This window comes from Adiantum capillus-veneris, chromosome 17 (genome assembly GCF_014529385.1).
Source record: "Adiantum capillus-veneris isolate H3 chromosome 17, ASM1452938v2, whole genome shotgun sequence".
Lineage (NCBI taxonomy): Eukaryota > Viridiplantae > Streptophyta > Polypodiopsida > Polypodiales > Pteridaceae > Adiantum > Adiantum capillus-veneris.
This window is the reverse complement of record NC_140947.1, coordinates 33,936,771-33,959,554: the sequence shown is the minus strand read 5'-3', so window position 1 is coordinate 33,959,554 and position 22,784 is coordinate 33,936,771.

Sequence of the window (22,784 nt, the reverse complement as noted above, 5' to 3'; positions counted from 1 at the left end):
AATACCATTGGACAATCTCTTGCATTGGCATGTGAAATTAATCATCATGACATTGTGGCTTGTGCTTACACTAAATGTAATTTCTATTAAGAATATTTGTCATCAAGCTACTATACAACCACACACAAGATCTAAGACGCTTTTTGATAGTGAAAAACAGTTTGTAAGTATTTTGGCACCAAAGCATACTCCAATTTTGTGTCAAATAGGTAGTAAATAATTTGTCTGAGCTTATGTCTTGTCTAGTCCATTGGTCACATGCCCATAGATTTGCCAATTTAGGCAGTGTGTAAATACTCATCTTGGTGTAGATTCACCGATTTAAATAGCACCAATTGTATGTGCAGATCTGTCGGTCTAGGCAACAAGAGTGTAGACTCACCTATTTAGGGAGCACACCAACAAACTACAGATTCACTAGTTTAAACAATACTAAATACAAACCCACAAATTTAGGTAGCATGTCTTATCAGTGTAGATTTTCCGGTTGAGGCAACACCAATCATAAAATCACGGTGCAATGGCTGGCCACCACTGTCTCTAGTATGATTTTGTTACCTGGGTACAAAATGAAAGATATTTGGATTTGTATTTATATTTTGGATTTGGAACTGGCATATGATGATTCCCTATCATGATAATTCCGAGAAGGAAAGAAGTGGAGAGAGCCGTCTACAACTAACATACTTCGTCAAATACTCCCCACAACCAAGTAGAAGACTACCACATACACCGAAGTAAAGATTTGCATATTGTCTTCATCAATTGAGTTGTTTCTCATTCTAGATCAATTCATGCTTAAGTTCTTGAATTTCTAAGCAAGATTTCTCTTTATTTGGAAGAATAAATTACTGAATAACCATGTTGCTAACCGGAACTAATCCAATGTTATTTCAAGTTCAATTCTCTAAATTACCATACTAACATGGCATATAGAGATTAGATTGAAGTCTTGCATTCTTAAGTCGAGTATCAACAAGTCAAGAAAGGGTAAGTGTAGAAAGAATATGCATTGCTCATCTTCAAGTTTGTTTACTTTCAGGTTTGCTTTGTGATTTGGTTTGGGGGAGTAAGGGGATAGCTTTACGGAAGTGATGACCGTGTTGTTTGAACATAAAACTCTCACGGCTTCCATGGAGATGCCCAATGGATTGCAAATGATGCAAAGAAAACCAATGGGACTCGTCCAAGGCAGAGTTAAGTTGAAAATTACGTCTTGAGACAAAACTCTAAGTCTCAAGAGACTCATCATTTTTTCTTAATGACATGTTTCAGTAGACATTAAAAAAGATATAGGAACCAAAGCATTTTAATGCAAAGAACCTAATCTAGCTTTCACCTATGACTAAGAATTTACCAAGAAGGTTGGAGGTGGATAACCCTATCATAACATAGAAGCTTACGTGTATAATTGTCTTCTATTAATTGGTAAAAAGTTGGCACATGTATTTACATGTGGGATATAATGGGAAATGGTCCTTTTCGGCTAGGACTGAGAACCGTTGGTATATATTTTGGGCTCATGATCATTGAATGCCCTAGAATTGGGAATGAATGGGAGTCCGGGTAGGCTTGATACCGACAGGATAAGGAAAGAAGAAAAGGATTGTGGAAATGGATCGGGTAAGGAAAGGAGTTGTGATTAGTTACAGAACACTTGTTTTTAGAATTATTTGGTAAAAATGAACCTTGGAAAGGCTAGGAATCTAAATGACTATCCCACACTCATCCACATCAGTCGAATAATACTTTACTTCTTGGACATTTTCTTAAAGGAACCTAAAGTAGTTTGTTTTAAAGCCTTGCCCAAACAAAATAACCAAATGGAAATTGTGTGAAGGCACCACTGTAAAGAATGAGGATGCAAGAGAGCTACTCAAGACAAGCACAAAGCACATAGAGATGGAAAGCTTCTTCTTCTTCTTCACAGAAAAGAGAGTAGAAAATGACTAAGTGCTAAAGCTGAAAAGTAGCACATATGTACATGCGGTCACTAAGTGTGAACTCGCTAGAAGCGTACTAGGCTGGCACTATAAGTGTAGTCCAGCTGTAGAATCACTGGCAGAGATCCTCCGTGTCGGTCACCTAACGTGCCAGTGAGTAAATGCCGTAAGCGGCTAAGACCCGTAGTGGATGCCAGCTCAAGGTGTAGAGCTCGACATCTCAACACTCCCCCTCGAGCTCTGCATGTCGCAGAGTCCAAGCATAGTCCGAAAACATCGAAGCTTCTCAGCTCCGAGGGCCTTGGTAAAGATATCCGCTATCTGCTCCTCTGTGCTGACGTAGACCAAGTCGATGTCGCCCGCCAACACTCGCTCTCGAACGTAGTGGTAATGGACCTCTATGTGTTTGGTCCTGGCATGGAACACTGGGTTCCTAGCCAATTGCATGCTGCTGAGGTTGTCACAATGGATGAAAATTTGCTGGTCCACCTGCACTCCCAAGTCCTCAAGTAATGTGCATAGCCAAGCTACCTCGCACGCCGCAACTGCTGTACCTCTGTACTCGGCCTCTGTGCTCGATAAAGCAACCGTAGGCTGCTTTTTACTGCTCCAAGTAACAGCAGCACTCCCAAAAGAGAACATGAAGCCACTCGTAGATCTCCTATCAACAATGCTACCTGCCCAATCTGCATCTGTATACCCATACAATGCTAATGGTGCATCTGCTGCATAGAACAATGCGTAGTCAAGAGTACCTTGCACATACCTAAGTGTGCGTCGTACTCCATCCAAATCTGGCTTCCTCGGAAGCTGCATGAACTGACTCTCCAAGCCTACTGTGTAGCTCAAGTCTGGCCTTGTGATAGTCAAGTAGATTAGACTACCCACCATCTTCCTGTACATATTGACATCCTCAACAACATCACCCTTCTCTGCACTCAGTTTTGCATTCACATCCAAGGGAATGGAAATCGGCTTACAATCAGCCATACCATACTTTGACAACATGTCCAAAGCATATTGTCTCTGTGACAGCCATACACCCTCTGGAGTCTTGATCACCTCAATGCCAAGAAAGTAGCGCAACTCGCCCAAATCTTTCATTTCAAACTCCTGTTTGAGAAGACCCTTCACATGGTCAATCTCCATAGCATTGTCACCAACAATAATAAGGTCATCTACATATATGGTAATGACCACAATCCCCACATCACTCTCACGTACATAGAGTGAATGATCAGCATGAGCTCTCCTAAAACCAATACTGACAAGATACTTGGCAATCCTGTCATACCATGCTCTAGAGCCCTGCTTCAAACCATACAAAGCTTTGAGAAGTCTGCATACATAATCTGGGTAACCTGGATCGACATAACCAGGTGGCTGATCCATATACACTTCCTCTTGCAACTCACCATTCAAGAAGGCATTCTTTACATCCATTTGATGCATAATCCATCCTCTAGATGCAGCCACTGCTATGACAGCTCTCACAGTCGTCATCTTTGCCACTGGAGCAAAGGTCTCCTCATAGTCTATGCCATACGTTCGTGCATAACCCTTTGCGACCAGCCTTGCCTTGTGACGCTCAATGTTACCATCAGCCTTATGCTTGGTTTTATACACCCATTTACAGCCAATAGCTTTCTTGCCACTTGGCAATGGCACCAACTCCCATGTGTCATTTGCTTCCAATGCAGCCATCTCTTCATTCATTGCACCATCCCAATGCACATTTCCAACTGCATCCTCAAAACATGTGGGCTCCACATCCTGTATCACCTTAGCCATGTAGGCTTGGTGATGCACTAGATACCCACCATAAGTCAATTTCTGAACTGGATTTCTGACTCTATTAGATCTGCGTGGTCCTGGGTCACTCCTTTGCCCTCTAGCATCTTCTTGTACTTTCCTTACACCAGGTGTCCTGACAGCCGGAATTCCAAATTCCTCATCAAGACTTTGTTCAGAACCATCTGAATCCATGTCTACATGTGAAAAACCTGATGATGCATCAGCCATAAGATCAACCTTTTCCTTTCCTTTTCGTGATACATTCCCTGTACCTGTTGGTGGAGTAACCTGCGTACGTAGTCTACCATTCCATTGTTTCTCAACAGAGCCACGAGAAGAGGACTCTTGTGGTCCACTCAAAACCTGTGACTGTGGCCTCACATTTTGTACAACCACATCATCTTTTACATCAGCCCCAATAGTGCCATGTGCATTACTGTACCAGTTGCTCATCTCATCAAAGACTACATCTCTGCTCACTCGTAATTCTCGTGTAGTAGGATTGTAGCACCTGTACCCCTTTTGTTCAAGGGAATATCCCACAAGAATACATTTCTCTGCTTTAGGATCCAATTTCCTACGCAACTCATCTGGTACATGCACGTAAGCTATGCAACCAAACACTTTCAAGTGTGCCAAATCAGGCTTTGTACCTGTAAACTTTTCCTCAGGTGTTACATCATGCACCGCAGCTGTAGGTGTCCTGTTCATAATGTACACATCTGTATTTACAGCTTCAGCCCAGAAATGATGAGGCATGTTCTTCTCATTCATCAATGCACGTGCAACCTCTGCAATGTGCCTGTTTTTCCTTTCTGCGACCCCATTCTGTTGTGGAGTATATCTGCATGTAAACTGCCTGCGTATACCATGCATTCGCAAAAAATCTGAAAAATCATTGGAGAAGTACTCTCCCCCTCCATCTGACCTCAATGTCTTGATTTGCATATCTGTCTCCTTCTCAATCATGACTTTGAAGTCTTGAAAGTGACCAAACACTTCACTTTTGTTACGCATGAAGTAGACCCATACTTTCCTTGTATGGTCATCAATGAAAGAGACATAATACTTGCAACCATGTATACTTGCAGTATCGGTTGGACCCCAAACATCTGTGTGCACCACCTCAAGTGGCCTTTTACATACATTGCGCTCATGTGGAAATGAGCCCTTTGACTGTTTTCCAAACTGGCATGCTGCACACACTTTATGCATACCATTCACCTTGAATTTGGGCAAACCTTTTACAATCTGTTTTGATTGCATGCTGCGCAATCTCTGCTCATTGACATGGCCAATGCGTTTGTGCCAAATGTCAACATCAGCCACAATACCTGTGCCCTGTGCAAATAATGCAGCTTTTACCTCAGGCATGTCTACATTCAGCGTAAACATTCTGCCCACACATTTGCCCTGTGTGATCAGCTTACAGCCATTCTGGAAATCTTCTACATAACAGCCATTTGGATTGAAGCGAACCTGCAAACCCTGCTCAACCATTTGTCCAACAGAAACAAGATTCTTTGTAATGTTTGGGACATGAAGTACATCTGCCAAGTACTTTGATTTCCCACTCTTCGTATTTAGAGGTATGTCCCCTACATGAGCAATGGGGTGAGCTGTGTCATCTCCTGTCTGCACATAGCCTGACACATCTGGTTTGCGCATATCTCTAAACCACTCTCCACGAGACGTCATGTGATTAGAGGCACCTGAATCCACATACCAAACATCATCTTGGGTGGAATTCTCTGCAGTCATTGTATTCATTACATGTTGCATAACAAACATGCACTCGTTTTTGCTGTCATCTGCATCTCTGCTAGTAGATGCATAGTTGCCCTGTTCTCTCTTTCTACTTGCTTTTCCCTTTGGACAGTCATGTGACATGTGACCTCTTTCACCACAAGTCCAACATTCTCTACTATCTGGAGTATGTTGCTGCCTGCTTGATCCTGCACCACGACCTCTTTGACTCCCCCTGCCTTGAGACTGGTTTCCCCTGCCTCCTGTATTGTTTTGATTTGATTGACCTTCCAGAAATTGGCCCCTGCAACCCCTTGGGCCTCGACCACGACCTCTACCTCTACCTCTGTTGGAGTTAGAATAGAAGGCCTGTTCAGAATTATTTCTGCCATGAGAAGAAGATGTGTCAAGGTTCTTATCCTCAAGAATAAGCATAGAAATCAAATCTTGGAACACGGGGATGTCGTCTCTTGTATTCATGGAAGACCTAAAATGTACATACTCATCTCCTAGACCATCCAAGCATGCACGTACAATGTCATCATCTTCCACTGAGACTTTAATAGATCCAAGAGCCTCAATGATACTCTTGATCTTCAAGGCATAATCATTGATTGAGAGGTTGTTCCTCTTAACCTGATTTAGCTCCGACTTTAGTTGAAGCTTCCTGGCCTTGGTGTTCACCTCGAACACTCTGCCTAAGTTTCTCCATGCAATGGTGGGGGTTTCAGCATCCTGTAGATAGCCCATCATGCCATCTGTGATGCTCATAGAAAGCCAATACATCACTTTGCTCTGGCCTTGTTGCCAGTCCCTCAAAGCTTTCCTTTGTTCTGCTATAGCATTTGCCTCGGGAATCTCTGGTTGCTTTTCATTGTCTCCTTCTACATAGTCCCGATAACCTTTTCCTTTTAGGAAATTTGTTATTCTGAACTTCCATGCAGGGTAGTTATTTTTCTCAAGCTTCTCAGTGACAATCTGACTGAAACCGTCAGACATCTTGAAGCACTAAGACAAAATAGCTGCAATCTGTAAAAACCTGCAAATCTGCTGAACCTGCTATCGTGGTACCTGTAACGCTTTCTACACTCAATGAGTGTCCACAATCAAGCGTACATACAACCACTGTACTTGTACAATAAATCTCTGTATACTGCACTTTGGAGACCTGTTCAGAAACTTGTGCGAAAAACCCCTAAAATTTTTTCGCTGCGCGAGGCGCCTTCGGCATCTGGTCGTGGATTGCGAACGAAGGGATTGTGATGCTCTTGCTCTCTTAGCCTCTCTTGCCTGCACCAGGCTCTGATACCATGTAAAGAATGAGGATGCAAGAGAGCTACACAAGACAAGCACAAAGCACACAGAGATGGAAAGCTTCTTCTTCTTCTTCACAGAAAAGAGAGTACAAAATGACTAAGTGCTAAAGCTGAAAAGTAGCACATATGTACATGCGGTCACTAAGTGTGAACTCGCTAGAAGCGTACTAGGCTGGCACTATAAGTGTAGTCCAGCTGTAGAATCACTGGCAGAGATCCTCCGTGTCGGTCACCTAACGCGCCAGTGAGTAAATGCCGTAAGCGGCTAAGACCCGTAGTGGATGCCAGCTCAAGGTGTAGAGCTCGACATCTCAACAACCACCTCAACAGGTAACGGAGGAGAGAGGTTTTTTGAGTCCTGGGACGAGGATTAAGATAATACTGGGAAAGTATATGTGATTGCTTGAGAAAAAGCACTAGATATCTTTAGTATTACTAAAGGAATAAGGAAATAAAAATATTAAAAAGGGTTTTAAAAAAGGTGGGAATGACCTAAAATGCATACTTGCAAGGCTATGCAACAATTTGCATGCTGATTTCAATTGCTTGAAATGCATTCTTTGATCAACATGAATAGAGTATTGGTTTCTAGTATCATAGTACTACCTTCAAAAAGTGCATTTCTAGGATTTTAAGTGCAAGTATTGGGAAAGGGAATCTGATTTACGGAGTGGGAATTCGATCTTGGGAACGAGGGATTCCTGTAGCCAGTAACTCCACTCATCTTAGAGGAATGTATTGATGGATGTGCTTGGTCCTAACCAAGAAAAAAGCGGTGACTTTGAACTAAGAATGAATTAGTGAACTCCCACTAGTTGATGCTGGAAGGTTGATGTTCTAATTAGTCTGATGACTCCAAATGGTAAGTGGAACTGATGAGGAAATGTGTTCCTGAGTTAAGGGACCCAAATTACAAAAGTCAATGTGAACACCCCCTTGAGTTGGCATTGAAGAGAAGGAGGACTCTTGTCTTGGTGTCGGTCTCGAGTGGGAGGGATGTGAGGAATTGTGGTGTATTTGAGGGAAGGCATTGCGGTAAGCGATACCTAGCATGGCCCTCACAAGTGGTATCAGAGCACGGTTTCTGTCCTTGGATAGATAAAGGTTTCAAATGGCTTCTTAAATATATTAAAAAAGTGAGGTATTGAAAGGGAAGTTCTTAAAGTACATGAATTTTTTAAGGTTATGGAGACCTCTTCAGAAGGCGAAGTCCTTAGAATTGTGCAAGAGCGAGTGGAAGTTGCTTCTTTCGAAAAAAGGGAGTCTATGCTGAAACACTTTTTCCACCTCATTTCTCCTAAGAAAGGGACAACTAGAGCTCAATAAATGTGAGAAACCCTGTGCAACCTAATTGAAGTAACTCTTTGGGGCCATGACCACATTTTAAATAATCTTCGTCTGGCAATGATAAGGGAGACATTGGGACTAGGCCCCAAGCATAATTTTATTGTTAGTTCTTATGCCCTAGAATATGAAACCAAACTTCTTCTATAAATAACCAATCCCCCCCATGATAAGATGTTTATCTACTCACAATAGAGAACAACCCAATAGAGAACAACCCTTACTGGACCCTTTACACATAAACCTTGGAAACAAGTTGGTGAGGCTATATGTGCTCACAAGTCCCTTTCTTCTTGAGTCCATAGACTTGTATTGTGTGTCACTCGTAACCTTAGGGCTTTAAGGTCCATTCTCTCAAAGGAAGAGATGGAAGAACTTGATTTTTAGTAAATACCAAAGAAGTGCAAACGTGCATCGATAATTATTCCCCCGAGATGTAAAAGTTTTTGACATAATAAAAAAAAGAAAAAAAAGTTTTGAAAAAGAATAAGAGAAATAACAAAGAGTTTAGCTTTTGAAAGGCCTATATTTAAAGAATCTAAGTCTAATCTTGTATATTTAAAGGTTTTTTTACTTGATCGCTAAGAAAAAGAAAAAAAAATTCCACAAAATTTCACGTCATCTCCCAAGGGATAAGGTTGCCCGAGATTCACCAGTAGCACTAACACTTCAGATTCAGTGCTCCTTGATGTGCAAGTGCCACAAGCACCTCAAGTTGTTTCTGTACCAAACCCAAATTAGATGCCTCTTGTTTAGTAGTCCTTGTAGAGGATTTTGGATGTGACAAGGATCTCAAGGCCCTTCTCAATTGTGTTCAACCACATCCATTTCTAAGCACGGGTGATGATGTGACTACTTTAATATAAGAATGGATAAGTTAGATGGAGGAGTACTTTGCTCTTGCTGGCTACAATTCAGTAGCTCAAGGGATAATGGGAAGATCTAAACTAGAAGGACCAGTGAAAATCTAGTGGAAGCTCAATTGCCAGTCTCGCCAAGTAGCAGAGGTGGCCCAAACTGAGGAAGAGCTATGGCATCATCTCAAGGAGAGATATCTCCCCCTTAACTACTCCACAACTAGGATGAATGAGTTTCTTTCTTGCAAGCTAGGGAAAAGGATTGCCAAATCTTATTATGAGGAGTTTGTTCGACCATCACAATATGCTCCTCTCATAATAGAGGAACAAAAGATAAGTCGCTTTATCCTTGGGCTTAGAGAATATTTGGCTCCTGAAGTAAAGTCCCTTTGACCCGCCTCACTTGTAGACCCTCTAATCTAGGCCACTCAAAGCATAAATCCTTTTAAGAGAGGCACTACATCCAATAGGAAGCGATAATTTCCTTCCTACCCTACTCAACCCAACCAAGCAACCAGAGTACCCTTTATACCAAAGCCCGTTACCCAACCCCAATCACCACCATGTTTTTTTTGTGTGAATGCCCTTCTAGTCACTCAAATTGGAAGGCAAATCTAGTGCTATTAGTGCCTAGAAATTAGTGGCTAGAATTGGGTCATACGAAGGTTCAATGCCCTAAAAGAGACAATCCTAATATTTCAAGCGCCCATGTTAACCTTCAGAGTCCACCCCAATAGGGGAGACAATTCAAAAACCTTGGGGCAAGAGGAAGAAATCTAGCACAAGCAAGATCCCCTCCTATAACTCATTCTCATGGTCAAAATCCAGCCAACAACCCACCTAAAACATCCACTGTGAGCTTCATTTAAGTAAAGGTTGAGATAGAGGAACAAGCTCACATCTATTCTGCCTTGAATCCCAGTGGCCAAAATTACCAATTTTCCATTCTTGAGATCAAGGGAGAATCTAAGGGTTAAAATCTTTCCTTTCTTATTGATTCTAGTAGCTCACATTCATTTTTGTCACCTAACACCGTAAAAATATTGCAAGTCACCTCTCAACCCACAGGCTGAAGCTACAAGTTTCTTTAGCAACAAGATTCACCATCTTGACAGATGAGCAGACGGTAGATCTGTCCTTTCAACTAGAAGGCCATTCGACCCAACAAAGATTTAGAATCCTAAAGATTGGCCGATTTGAAGTAATCCTACAGATGGATTGGCTAAGTAGAAATAATGCAAACATACATTGCAATAAAGTAAGCATCTCTTTTTAAAATTCAAAGGGCGAACAAGTTTCGGTGCCAAGCAGAGCAGAAAAAGACCCCTTGAAGGTGGTCAAAGACAATCGTTTAGTTAAAGGATTAAAGAAAGAATTGACAATCTATGTTATAAAACTCAATAAATCAAAAATAGAATCAAAAGGATTAGAACTTGAATGGATAAATGAGTATCAATATAGTTTCCCTGAAGAAAAGACAAATCTTCCCCCGCCTAGAGAACTAGAGCATGAGATCAAGCTAATTATTTGTGACCAACCAATAGCCAAGGCCCCCTACAAGATATCACCTTGTGAATCCTTAGAGCTAAAGAGCCAGCTAACTCATATTTTAGAACAAGGCTTCATCAGACCTAGTGTCTCTCCTTGGGGACCTCATGTGCTCTTCCAAAAGAAGAAAGATGGGACGTTCAGACTTTGCATAGATGTTTGAGGCTTGAATCAGTGTACTGTCAAGAACAACTACCCCTTGCCTTGCATAGATGAGCTACTCAATCAACTTGGTGGTACCAGATATTTCACCTAGATCAATCTCGGATCAGGTTATTGCCAAGTAGGGATAAAAAAAGGCGGTATTCCTAAAACAACTTTCAATACAAGGTTTGTACATTATGAGTTTATCGTCATGCCCTTTGGCCTGACCAATGCCCCTGCCACATTTAACCGCCTCCTAATTGACCTTTTTAGGACAGAGCTGGATGATTTTCTTCTAGTCTTCTTTGATGACATCCTTGTGTATTCAAAGAACAAAGAAGATAATGAACGGCATGTACGCCATGTCTTGGAAATTCTTAGAAAAGCCCAACTCTACATCAAGCAGAGTAAATGCTCTTTCTTTGTAGAGAAGGTTGCATATTTGGGATTTATAGTCTCTAGGGAAGGTATCTCTCCCGACCTAGCTAAGGTGGAATTTTTAGTCATCTGTAGTCTAGTGGCCCATTCCCAAGACTGTTTTGGAAGTTCGGGGATTCCTAAGCCTCACAGGATGGTGTAGATTATTTATAGAAAACTATGCATTTATCGTAGGCCCTCTCACTGAACTTACCAAGAAAGATGAAATGTTTATTTGGTCAAATAAAAGAGATACAAACTTTAACAAATTAAAGGAAATCTTGGCCAATGAACCTATCCTCAAACTCCCAATATTTTAGAAAACCTTTGAGGTGATAGTGGATACTTGCATACAAGGTATAGGTGGGATCCTATAGCAAGAAGGACATCCCATATCTTATGAATCATGATAGCTCATGATTCATGAGAAGAATTATCCCACCCATGACCTTGAGCTACTAGCTATAGTTCATGCCCTCAAGAAGTGGTGACACTATCTTTCAGGTCAGATGTTTGAGCTTGTTACTGACCATAAAAGCCTCAAGTGGATTTTCACCCAGTCCGATCTCAATATGTGAGAAAGGTGATGGGTTGAATTTCTACAAGAATTCACTTTTGAGATCAAATTTAGACCGAGTAAAGAAAATTGGGTTGCAGTTGCTCTAAGCCGATGGGTAGTAGCTCTTGCCATCTCACGAGTTCATTCAACCCTACTAGAAGAAGTTCAAAATGCCCTCCAAGTTGATGAGAAATTTGGTCCGTTGATTCAAGATATTCAAACTCAAGTTCAAAAAAGATACCTAGTTTAGACTAATCTAATTAAGATGGACTCTTATTCTTCAAGAACCGACTATGCATACCTACATGCTTAAGGATGCAAATTCTAAAAGAAGCTCATGAATATACTCTTGCAACTCACCCAAGTTATCACAAAATGTTTACTTCCCTTAAACAAAGTTTTTATTGGCCCCAGATGAAGAAGGATACCCTAGAGTACATCAAGAAGTGCTTGATATTCCGGAAGGTGAAAGCAAAAAGAGTCAAAATACATGGGAAGCTACAACCATTAGATATACCTGCAATGAAGTGGGAATGCATCATTATGGATTTTATAACAGGGTTACCCAAGACTACTGGAAATTTTGATTCAATTTTTGTGGTTGTGGATAAACTCACCAAAGTAGATCACCTTGTCCCATTCAAAACCATTGCCTCTGCTATTGTTGATATTTCTCAAATCTTTGTAAAAGGAATTATCATATTACATGGAATTCCTGCTAGGATAATTAGTGATCGTGATGCCAAGTTTACCTCTAAGTTTTGTAAGGCCATGTTCCAATCCTTAGGCACTCAATTAAACCTAAGTTTAACCTAACATCCAGAGACAGATGGAAAAACTGAAAGAGTTAACTCAAGTTATAGAAGATATGCTGAGATCATATTGCAATTAGCAACCTCGCCTTTAGATCAAATATTTACCTCTAGTGGAATATTCATACCATAGAAGTCTAGGAATTTCCCCATTTAAAGCTCTTTATGGACAAAATTGTCTCATTCCTCTCAGGATGGCTGACCCAAGTCTCCCAGTGCCTGCAACCAAGAATGACCTTGAAGAAATGGATCTCCAAATCAAAATAAAAAGGGAGAAAAGAACCTTAAGAGAGCAAGTGACAGGCAGAAGAGTTATGCTGATTTGCATGGATCTCTAAGGATCTTCAAGGCAGGAGATAAAGTTTTTCTTAGGGTCAAACCAAACAGAAGTTCAATCAAATTGGGAAAACAAAAGAAGCTAGAAATATATATTGTGGACCCTTTGAGGTTTAGAGAAAGATAGGAGACCATAACAGACAATGTATTACTTAGTGTGAAATGGAAAGATAGATAGTCCTAGAATGATGGGTGTATATACAATGCACGGGGGGAAAAAAACCTCGTAGTGAGGGAAAAAATGCCCTAGAAGTCCTAAGTGTGTTCACACACATCCCTACCACATGTATTTGGTAACAAATCCCTCCTAGAGTGATGCGGTGAACGAGAGTCGGCACATGATTAAAAGGAAGTTCCATGCCTTAAGGACATGATCAGTCCACAAAGGAGAGTAAGCCCAAAGCTTTGTAGAAAGGCTCAAACTTCTCATGAGACAATGCCTTTGTAAAAAGATCTATAAGGTTGTCCTGTGTTGGCACATAAGCCAAGCTGATCTCTCCTACTGAGAGCCTCTCCCTAACATAGTGGTGATGCACCTTAAGGTGCTTTTTGTAAGCATGAAAAACTGGGATCCTTGCAATTGCCAATGCGCTCTGACTGCCAGTGTAGATAGTGTTGGCAGTGTCTTGTCCAACAACCAAATGAGCCATAAGACATCTGAGTCATACAACTCAACCGTGGTTGTGAAGACTGCCCTATACTTAGCCTCACAACTAGAAGTGGCCACAGTAGGTTACTTCTTGCTCAATCATGATATACGTGAATTGCCAAGCATGAAACAAAAACCACTCATGGACACTTGCGTGTCAAAACAACCAGCCCAATGTGAATCCAAAAAAGTATGGAAGTTTGGTGGCAATGATCCTTGCTTGGGATGAAACAAGCCAAGATGTAAAGTGCCACTCAAATAGCGAAAATACTCTTGACATCTTGCCAATGCTTAGACCTTGGGCTATGCATAAATCCACTGACTTGTGAGACTAGAAACTGAATATCCAGCCTCGTGTTGCATACATAAATGAGGCATCCAATAGCGGTTTGGTAAAGAGTGACTTTTGCAAGATCACCAGCATCATGAAGACTCAATTTTAAATTTGTTTCCATGGGAGTGGCAATAGGGTTGCAATCCTCAAGTCCAAATTTACATAGCAATGTTTCTATGTAATATTTTTGACACAAGGCAATACCACCATCACACTACTTGAATTGTATACCCAAGTAATGATGCAACACCTCAAATATTTCATCTTGAAAGTAACATTCAAATCATTCTTAAATTCAAAAATATGTCTCCCATTTGGTCCAATGATCAACAAATCATCTACATAAAGAACCACAATGAGAAGTACATCACCCTCACACTTTACATACAATGTGCTTTCTGTTGGACTGTTACGAAAGCCTCATTTGAACAAATGAGTGTCAGCCTTTTCATACCAAGAACGAGGAGATTTCTTCAACCCATACAAAGCTTTGCTACATTTACACACCTTATCCTCTTGTCCTTTCTTGACAAAACCGTCAGGCTATGTTACATAAACTTCCTCAAGTATGTCACCATTCAATAAAGCAGTAACAATGTCTGATTGATGTACATCCCAACCAAAAGGAGCTACCAATGCACATTAGTCATACGACAAGTGGGAGCAAAAGTCTCTTCATAATCAGGCTATGCATGGGTTTTGCAATTATAGCATACATGTAAATGAATCGTCTCTAATATCCACAATGTCCCATGAAAGCTTGAACCCCTTTGACTATTGTCGATCTTGGAAATTCAATAATAACATGAATTTTATCCATATCTATTTCTATACCATTTTTAAAGACTATATATCCAAGAATTTTTCCTTGTCTGCCCAAAAATGTGCACTTTTCAGGATTTAAGTAAATCCTATAGAGTCTATATTTTTTGAATACCTTTTTGAGATGTTCAAAATGATCGGCCCGGATTGGTGAATATACACATAAATCATCCATATATACTTCCAAGAAATTCCAAGTATATACTTGAAAAGCATGGCTCATCAATCTTTGGAAGGTGGCAAGAGCATTAGTTAACCCAAAAGACATAACCCTATAGACAAAAATACCCCATTCACTTGCAAAATAAGTTTTATACTAATCTTTGGGATCAACCAAAAGTTGATTGTACCCTAAAAAGCCATCTAAAAATCTTTAAGCTTCTTTTCCTACAACTCGTTCTAAAACATGCTCCATGATTAGAAGAGGGTAGTTATCTCTAATGGTGGCTGCATTCACTTTTTTTAGTTTTACACACACTCTTAATTTTTTATTTTTCTTGGGTACTACCACAATTAGAGACACCCAATCTGTGTGTTCAATTTCATAAATGAATTCAGCTTCCTTCAGCTTTTCTATCTCTTCTTTGATCTTTCTGACAAAGGTTGCATTATAAGTATATGGACTTTGTCTACTTGGTTTTGCATCATCTCTCATGGGTATGGTATGTTGAAATTTTTTTGGATCAACACCCTTGAGATCTTTATAAGACCAAGAAAAGATATCTCCGTACTCTTTGAGTAAGCTTAGAAAAAGCTCTTCTTCTTCTTCTTCAGCCAAGTCATTTGTTGCAATGTAAGAAAGTCTAGGCTCTTCTCCTGGTTCAGCTAGATCTATCTTCTTTGCATTTTTAGGTCCTTCATAGGCCTCACCTTTTTTTCTTAGTTCCCTAATTACAAGTTGTTTGATTATGATCTTTTGGTCTTGGAGAGTATATTTCTTGTAATGGTATGGAACACTCATTACATATTTACTTTCTTCTTCTGTGGTTTCCATTTCAGTGGTATACATCTCCTTTAGAGATTTCTTTAACTCTTGTTATTTCTTCTTTCGTTCAACTCGGGTCATGGATGAATCATTATCCTGGTGTTTAGGTTTAGATTAAGTTTCCTTTGTCATTTTTCTTGATGTTTTTGATGTTCCTTGTTTGTTTTTGAAAGATAAATACCCACGATTTTGTCTTTGACACAATCATGTGCATCTATCTGCATCAGAAACTGGGTTCTGCTAGAAACTGATGGCATAGGTCTACATTTCAAGTTTTTGGTGTCTCTTTTTCTTCTATACCATTTCTGCATTAGAAACTGGGTTCTGCTAGAAACTGATGGCATAGGTCTACATTTCAAGTTTTTGGTGTCTCTTTTTCTTCTATACCATTTCCGCTTCCTAGGTTTTTGGTTTGGAAAGTCACAAAACTTTTCCTCTCCTCCTTTTATGAGTAATTTGGCTCTTACATGTTCTTTTTTCTGACCCCAAATCATCAGATGTAGCTGAATATTCTTCAACTCATCTGTGGCATAATAATAGAGGTCTGAAAATACTTGTTGAGCTTCCAGTAAGTCCTTGGTTTCCTGAACTTCATCTTCAATGTGAATGGTAGAAATCATTTGTAATGGAATTATGTCATAGCCATCCTCATTGCAAAATTGATTAGGTATAGGCGTAATCACATACACATCCATTGTTGCCAAAATTTGAGTCCACTCAAATGACTCAAACAAATGCTCCAAAAAGGGTTCACGTGTATATGCTTCATCTGTGCAATCCCTTTCTAAATTACATTCTTCTTGTCTTAAACTCCCTTTTTTTGAGGCTCATTAGGAAAAGTTTGAACTCAAAAATGGGCCTTGTAAGAATTGTTGATGTGGCATAGCTTTCAAAAAGTGGGGATAGGTAATTTTTTTGCAAATAAGATCCAAACTTGTCAGAGGTGGATATTTAGAATCTACTCTTCAAATGCTATCTATTGATATATAGCATGCATGTATCGGACATTGCCGTCATGTAGATCTAGAAAGAGGTGATTTTAGATTACCATAACGGTAACAAAACCTGGCTAATTGAAAAAAATGGCATAACTTTCATAGAAGTCATCCAAACTTTTCGGACCTTGGCTCTTTAGAATCCATTTTTCAAGAACTTTCCAATGATAGGTCATATCATGGGCTTCTAAGCAATATTTAGAGGGGTCTACCGGCTAGCTTTCTTTTGTACAATTTTGATGATGTGGCACTCTTAAAAGGCCCAAAAATGAGTTCAAAATTTTCCTAATGCCATAGATCCAAATAGGCATGTCTTTGTTTAATCAAGACGGAAGCTTTGATTCAGTTGAAGAGACCGAGTCAAATTCTTGAATGGGTGTTTTTATTACATCTCTATAAGTGTGATCTTTCGCATTAACCCTTGTGATTGATTCCACTTGCGTCAAATACAAGTAATTGTTTCCCCAATACTGAATGAGTTGTACTTGTTGAATGAATGGTCTTCCCAAGATAATTTCATAGATAAGTTTCTTCCCAAAGTCCACTATCGCAAAAGTATGGTGATAATCAATTCCAGAAGAACTAGCTATCACTTTTTCAAGCAGTCCTAAGGATTTTTTGATGTGTCTATCAGCCAATTGTAATTTCATTCGAGTTTTTCTAATGGCCGGTTTTCCCAATGATTCCCATACTCCTTTTGTGGCTATTGCTATGCCTGCCCCAGTATCCAGTATTGCCATGGTTTCTACATCATTATATCTCACCGGAAGGGTTTTGTTTCCTTCATAGTATTCTCCGACTTTCTTCATTGGGACGGATCTAATCTCTTTGTTATCCAATTCATGTTTCGATTTCCCTTTTTTTTTTGCGATACCCTAGTCTTACTTAGGAGACAACAAAAAAGAATCCATAGTGTGTAAAACCACTTAGATAAAGAGAGCAGAATAGACCCTAGAGGTAGACAACATACATTCAATCATCTCTACACCCATCCAATGTACTCTTGCCTTGGGATAATTGTTAAAAATCAGACCATATTTATGGAATGACTTACAAAAAACTCTAGAGAAAGTGGGAATAACAGGGCTAAGTTGTCAGCGTGATTGGTTTAGACGTTCCTGATGCGTCAGATCCGTAGTCCCCATACAAGGATTGTACACATTAGGTGAAATTTGGACTTACAAAGGGGCCATTTAAGGAGTTTGACTTTACCTCTCTCTACCAAAACGGGCGCATGGATAAATTTTTGCAAACAAACTCCAAAGTTGGCGGAGGTTTGACAGTTAGAATATCCTCTTTAAGCTCTATCTATTGATATATAACACGCCATGAGATTCCTCATATTTTACAAGATTCTTTTTTTGATTCACTTAGATTCCGACAGAGTTGTCACATCATAGGTGAATCCAAAAAAGAATCTTCTAAAATATGAGGAATCTGATGGCGTGCTATATATCAGTAGATAGAGCTCGAAGAGGACATTCTAACTGTCAAACCTCCGCCAACTTTCGAGTTTGTTTGCAAAAATGTATCCATGCGCCCATTTTGGTAGAGAGAGGTAAAGTCAAACTCCTTAAAGGGCCCCTTTGTGAGTCCAAATTTCACCTAATGTCATTGTCCATATCATGAGGTAAATGGTCTAAGAAAACTTCCTCTATAGAAGCCGACTTCATAGTTATGCTCCCATCATTAATCTCCCTTACTTTTCCCATAAATGTCCTAGCCATTCTTCCTCCACAAACGGAATTCCATCTAAAGTGTCTTCGCTGTTAGGCACTATGAGTCCCGGCTCTTTAGTTTCAAGGTGAGGTTCTACCACCACTTCGGATTGCTCTTTACTTGTTTCTACCACATTGAGCTCCTTAGGTTTTGCTAGACTCTCAAGCTTTGGTTTTTGTTTTCCCATCATTTCTTGAGTAATTCTTACCAAATTTTGATAAGCTTCAAGCTTAGCTATTTCCATAACTGGAGAAGGATAGTTTTTCCATTTGTTTTCCATGTTTTGGCCTGTTTCAGGTCTTGCTTGGTAAGTTTCCAAGGCTACATTATTTGGCTCAAAAATTCTGTCTACCAAAGTTGATCCTCCAGATTTCATTGTGGTTTCTTTGATTTCACTTCCAATTTCTTTCACTTTTTCTTGAAATAGTTTCTTGGCCTTCTCCCCGATTTCATCCCTTTGTTTTTGTTTTCTCATCTCATATCTTTGACTTCTTCTTTTCTTGGTCTTTTGAGAGGAAATTTTAGTGTTCTCTGATTGATCAGAGGAGTTATGTTTCTTTTTCTTAGCTTGCGCTCTATTGATCACCTTGATGGGAACAATAGGTTCACTCTCTATTGAGCTACTAGGTATCACTTGGACTATTCACTATTATTTTTCCCTTGTTTAAAGGATTTTTTGGATAGTCTTCAGGGAAGTGTCCCCCCTTTTTGCAACATTGTGTACAAAAAGCTTCAATTGGCTTAATGTTCTTCTCAGGTTCTGGGCATTAATTTTTCCAATGATCATCTGCGCCACAATTATGGCGGTTTTCAATCCTTGGCTTAATCATGGGCCTTACCATAGGAGGTCTAACACCTTGATTAGCTACATAGTATATCGGTGTAAGCTTTGGTGTAGCATAAGTCACAGGTTCTTCCATCGGAGATGGATGTAAATTATACCACTCCCCTTCTACCATTATTGTAGTTGGACTAGGCTCCACATAAGGTGTAACAAGCACTAGTGCTTGTTCATCTATGACTCCTTCTGAATGCATATACTTTACAGGCACTTCATTATGTCCAGGATATCAAGGTTTTTGACCCAACACTGGTTGTGGTCTTTCCATACCCGTAGATGGTCTTTGTACTGGGACCTTAGGCTGATATTTGTACGTGGGTTGTCCTTGTGGCCTCATGGGCACATATTGAACATTTCCATCGTACTTTGCTCGATAATAGCACTCATTAGTCTCATGGTTTGTCCATTTTCCCTTGATAGCACACCATTTTTGTGGTCAGATCGATTTTCCCTGTTGAGGTATCCCTTGCCCTGGTCTTCTCATAGGTGCTTTTTGCATGTTCTTCATCATTTTGTTCATTCTTTTGAGCATATCTTCTATGGTTGTTAGTGGTGCTGCAGGAACTGTTCCATTTGTGTTGGTTTTAAGGATGCTATTTTCTCACTTTAAGTATCCTTAGGGATATCTTCTTCATTGAAAATATCACAATTGTCTCCCAAGTAAATAGCATATGATACACACTCTTCTAGGGTCATATGTTTCTTGCTATACAGTATAACATGAAGTTCTTTGTTCAGCAATCCTTCTAGAAACAATGACACTAGTCTTTCTTTTGCAGGTATTTCTAGTGTTGGGCATCTTACAATGTATTGTTTCATCCTAGTTGCACAATCTCTAATAGACTCACCTTGTTTTTGTTTGAAGCTATAGATTTGAGCTACCGTATTATGTTTGATCCCAATTTTGGAACATGCAGCTACAAATCCTTGAGCTAATGTATTCAAGTCCATCATTGACCTTGGTGGAATCCATGGCAATGCTTTTCTTTATAATGTCACTCCAAATCCCTCAAATTCAGTGTGGAAATCAAATATGTGTTTTGCTCTTAGCACTTGCTTAAAGCTTGCTAAGTGGTCATATGGATCCCTAGATCCACTGAATCTTCTGACCCATTTGTGAAAATCAACTAGTCTGACACATCTATTTGGTTCGGCTCCAATTCTTCTGGCAATTGGTCCTGTGTTGAGTCCTTTAAATCAATGTTTTGGAAATCATAGCAAAGTTATTGTTATAACAATCCCTAAAAAGGTAAGTTGGTAGATCTGTTGAATCCTTGTCTTTAATTTTGAAAATATAGATGATTTTTGGGTGTTAAATGCCTTGATTTGGCATGAGAGGTCCATAAAAGATCCTTGAAGTTCCTATCCTCCCAACAATAAACTACGATCCTACAATTATCTGTGCTAAGCCGTTTCAAAGGTTTCAGATTGACTTGATTGTATCCTTCAAACTCTAAGGTTGGTGGACCTTCTTTTGCTGCCATATCTAGAATTATGATATTGATTTCTAACCCCCATTTGTCTATCACATCAGGGTTCTCAACTTTTAAATAGTGAGTCTCATTCTTATCTATATACATTTTTTCTTGTTTGCGTGCCCTTATTTCCTCTTCAAACTCTATGTCATGGTCATCAAAGCGAATGACATACTCTTCATTAGGATCTAGGTAAACCTGACATCCATGGCCATTAGTCTTATAAAAGGCGAGTATGTGCTTATATCGCACTGTCGTTCCAATTCCCAAATGAGTTGAATAGGAAGACATTCCAGATGTTGAGTCTGAATAAGTATCTGAGACTTCTTCAAAGATAATGTCCAAGTGATCACCTCGATTTATAATTTCTTTGGTAGATACTCTACTAGTTGTCTCTCCAAATATGCCTTGATTTGATAGTATATGACCAGATCTAAGGTTCATATAGAGTGGTTAAGCCCTGGATAGAGTACTTACTGTCAGATTGACCTTGTTATCCGTTTTCTACACTTGACTTGAATGCAAATCCTGTCAAGCTTTCAACTCTTTGCCTGCACCTGACAATTTTCATCAAGTAAGCTATTTTTTCACAAATACTGTACAATTTCTACTAACTATCGTGATTTGTCCATGTATATCACTTCAATTTGAGCTAAGTGAGTCAACAATTTAGACTTCCAAATTTTATTCTTGCAAAGAGCTAAACAACTAATCTGCAACCTGAAAACTGAGTGAACATGTACCAATTTGGACCCGATGGAACCCAAACTTGACAAGTGGCCTTGTATTATGTTGTTCTAACATTGTACAAGTTCAAAAGTCAAAAATCTTGTCTCTAGATCTCAGCAGTAAATAATCATGATTATTTACTTTTCTTAGTTTTTACACTTTTTAGGCTTGCTTTTCCAGGTAATCGCCTTGTTGTGGTCTCTAGACAAGCTTGGTTGAGTTTGAATAAGATTTGTCCAAGTTATCAACTGTTTAGTGTCCGCAGACTCTGATTCCAAGAATCTGGCTTAAGTCTCAATTCTTGGTCCTCCACTAGCTTGGACCAAGAACATGCAGTAGGAGGCAAGGCCGGAAACTATATGGTTAACAAAAGGGTGCACTTGCCTTGGAGAGTGGCAGGTAATGCGCTTGAGAGCGAGGCCAAGGCGGAATCTACAGTAGCCTTCAGGTGTATGAGAATAGAGCCGCAGGTTGCCATTTGAGTTGTAGGAGAAAATGAAGGGACATGAATAGGTGATGAAAGGGGGCACTACAAGTGGGGGGCTGCTCAAGAGCACATGGGAGGTAACTCCAGGAGTAAAAATAAGGGTATGCACTAGTATCTGCAAGAAGGACTATAAGAAGAAGGTGAGGAGGGTGCTATGAAAACAACAAGGTTGAGGTTGTTGTGAGCAGTGGAGGGCCAAGGAGGCCCTGGGGAGGTTACTGTAGCTACAGGGGGGACTTGAACCTAGTAAAGGACTCCATATATCAGGGAGAGGGCTATGCAAATAGGAGGGGTGTGCACTTATGACTGGAAAGGAAGAGCATGACCCTATTAACGGATTGGGAGTTTGGATGGAGGAAGCACGGGAGGTCAAGTGCTTGAGCCTTGAACAAGTGAAGGGTGGGCGGACCTGGTGAGAGCATGAGTGTGGCGAGCTGCCTAGGAGAAGAGAAGGCCATGCATAGAAGGAGTTGAAAGGATAGCCAGGGCATCAAGGAGTGGTATGTCTCTTCCATTCTTTGAACAAAAGTGGGTATTGTATCCAAAGTAGTGGTGCAACCATCAAGGGTTCACATTTTGAGCAAGATTTACCAAGTCACACTCAAGTTCTCGACAATCAGTACAAATTTTAGTTTTTCTCAAGGTTTTGGTATGTTTTGTGATCCAAATTCTATGAGCCTTTACAAAAAATGTTTGCAATCATGCATAGAGTCTTTGGTATCAACCTTAGTCAATTTTGAGCTAAAAGTAAATAATCGTGATTATTTACTTTTGGCCTAAAATGAACACTTTTTGCAAATTTTTCACTAGACCGTCTTTTTATGACCTGTTTTAAGCCTCTAAGTCAAGTCAAAACTTAATTTGGTCAAAAATCTCAAGAAAACGTAAACAATCTGAGTTTCTACAAACTCTTGAAAATTTACCTCAAATGC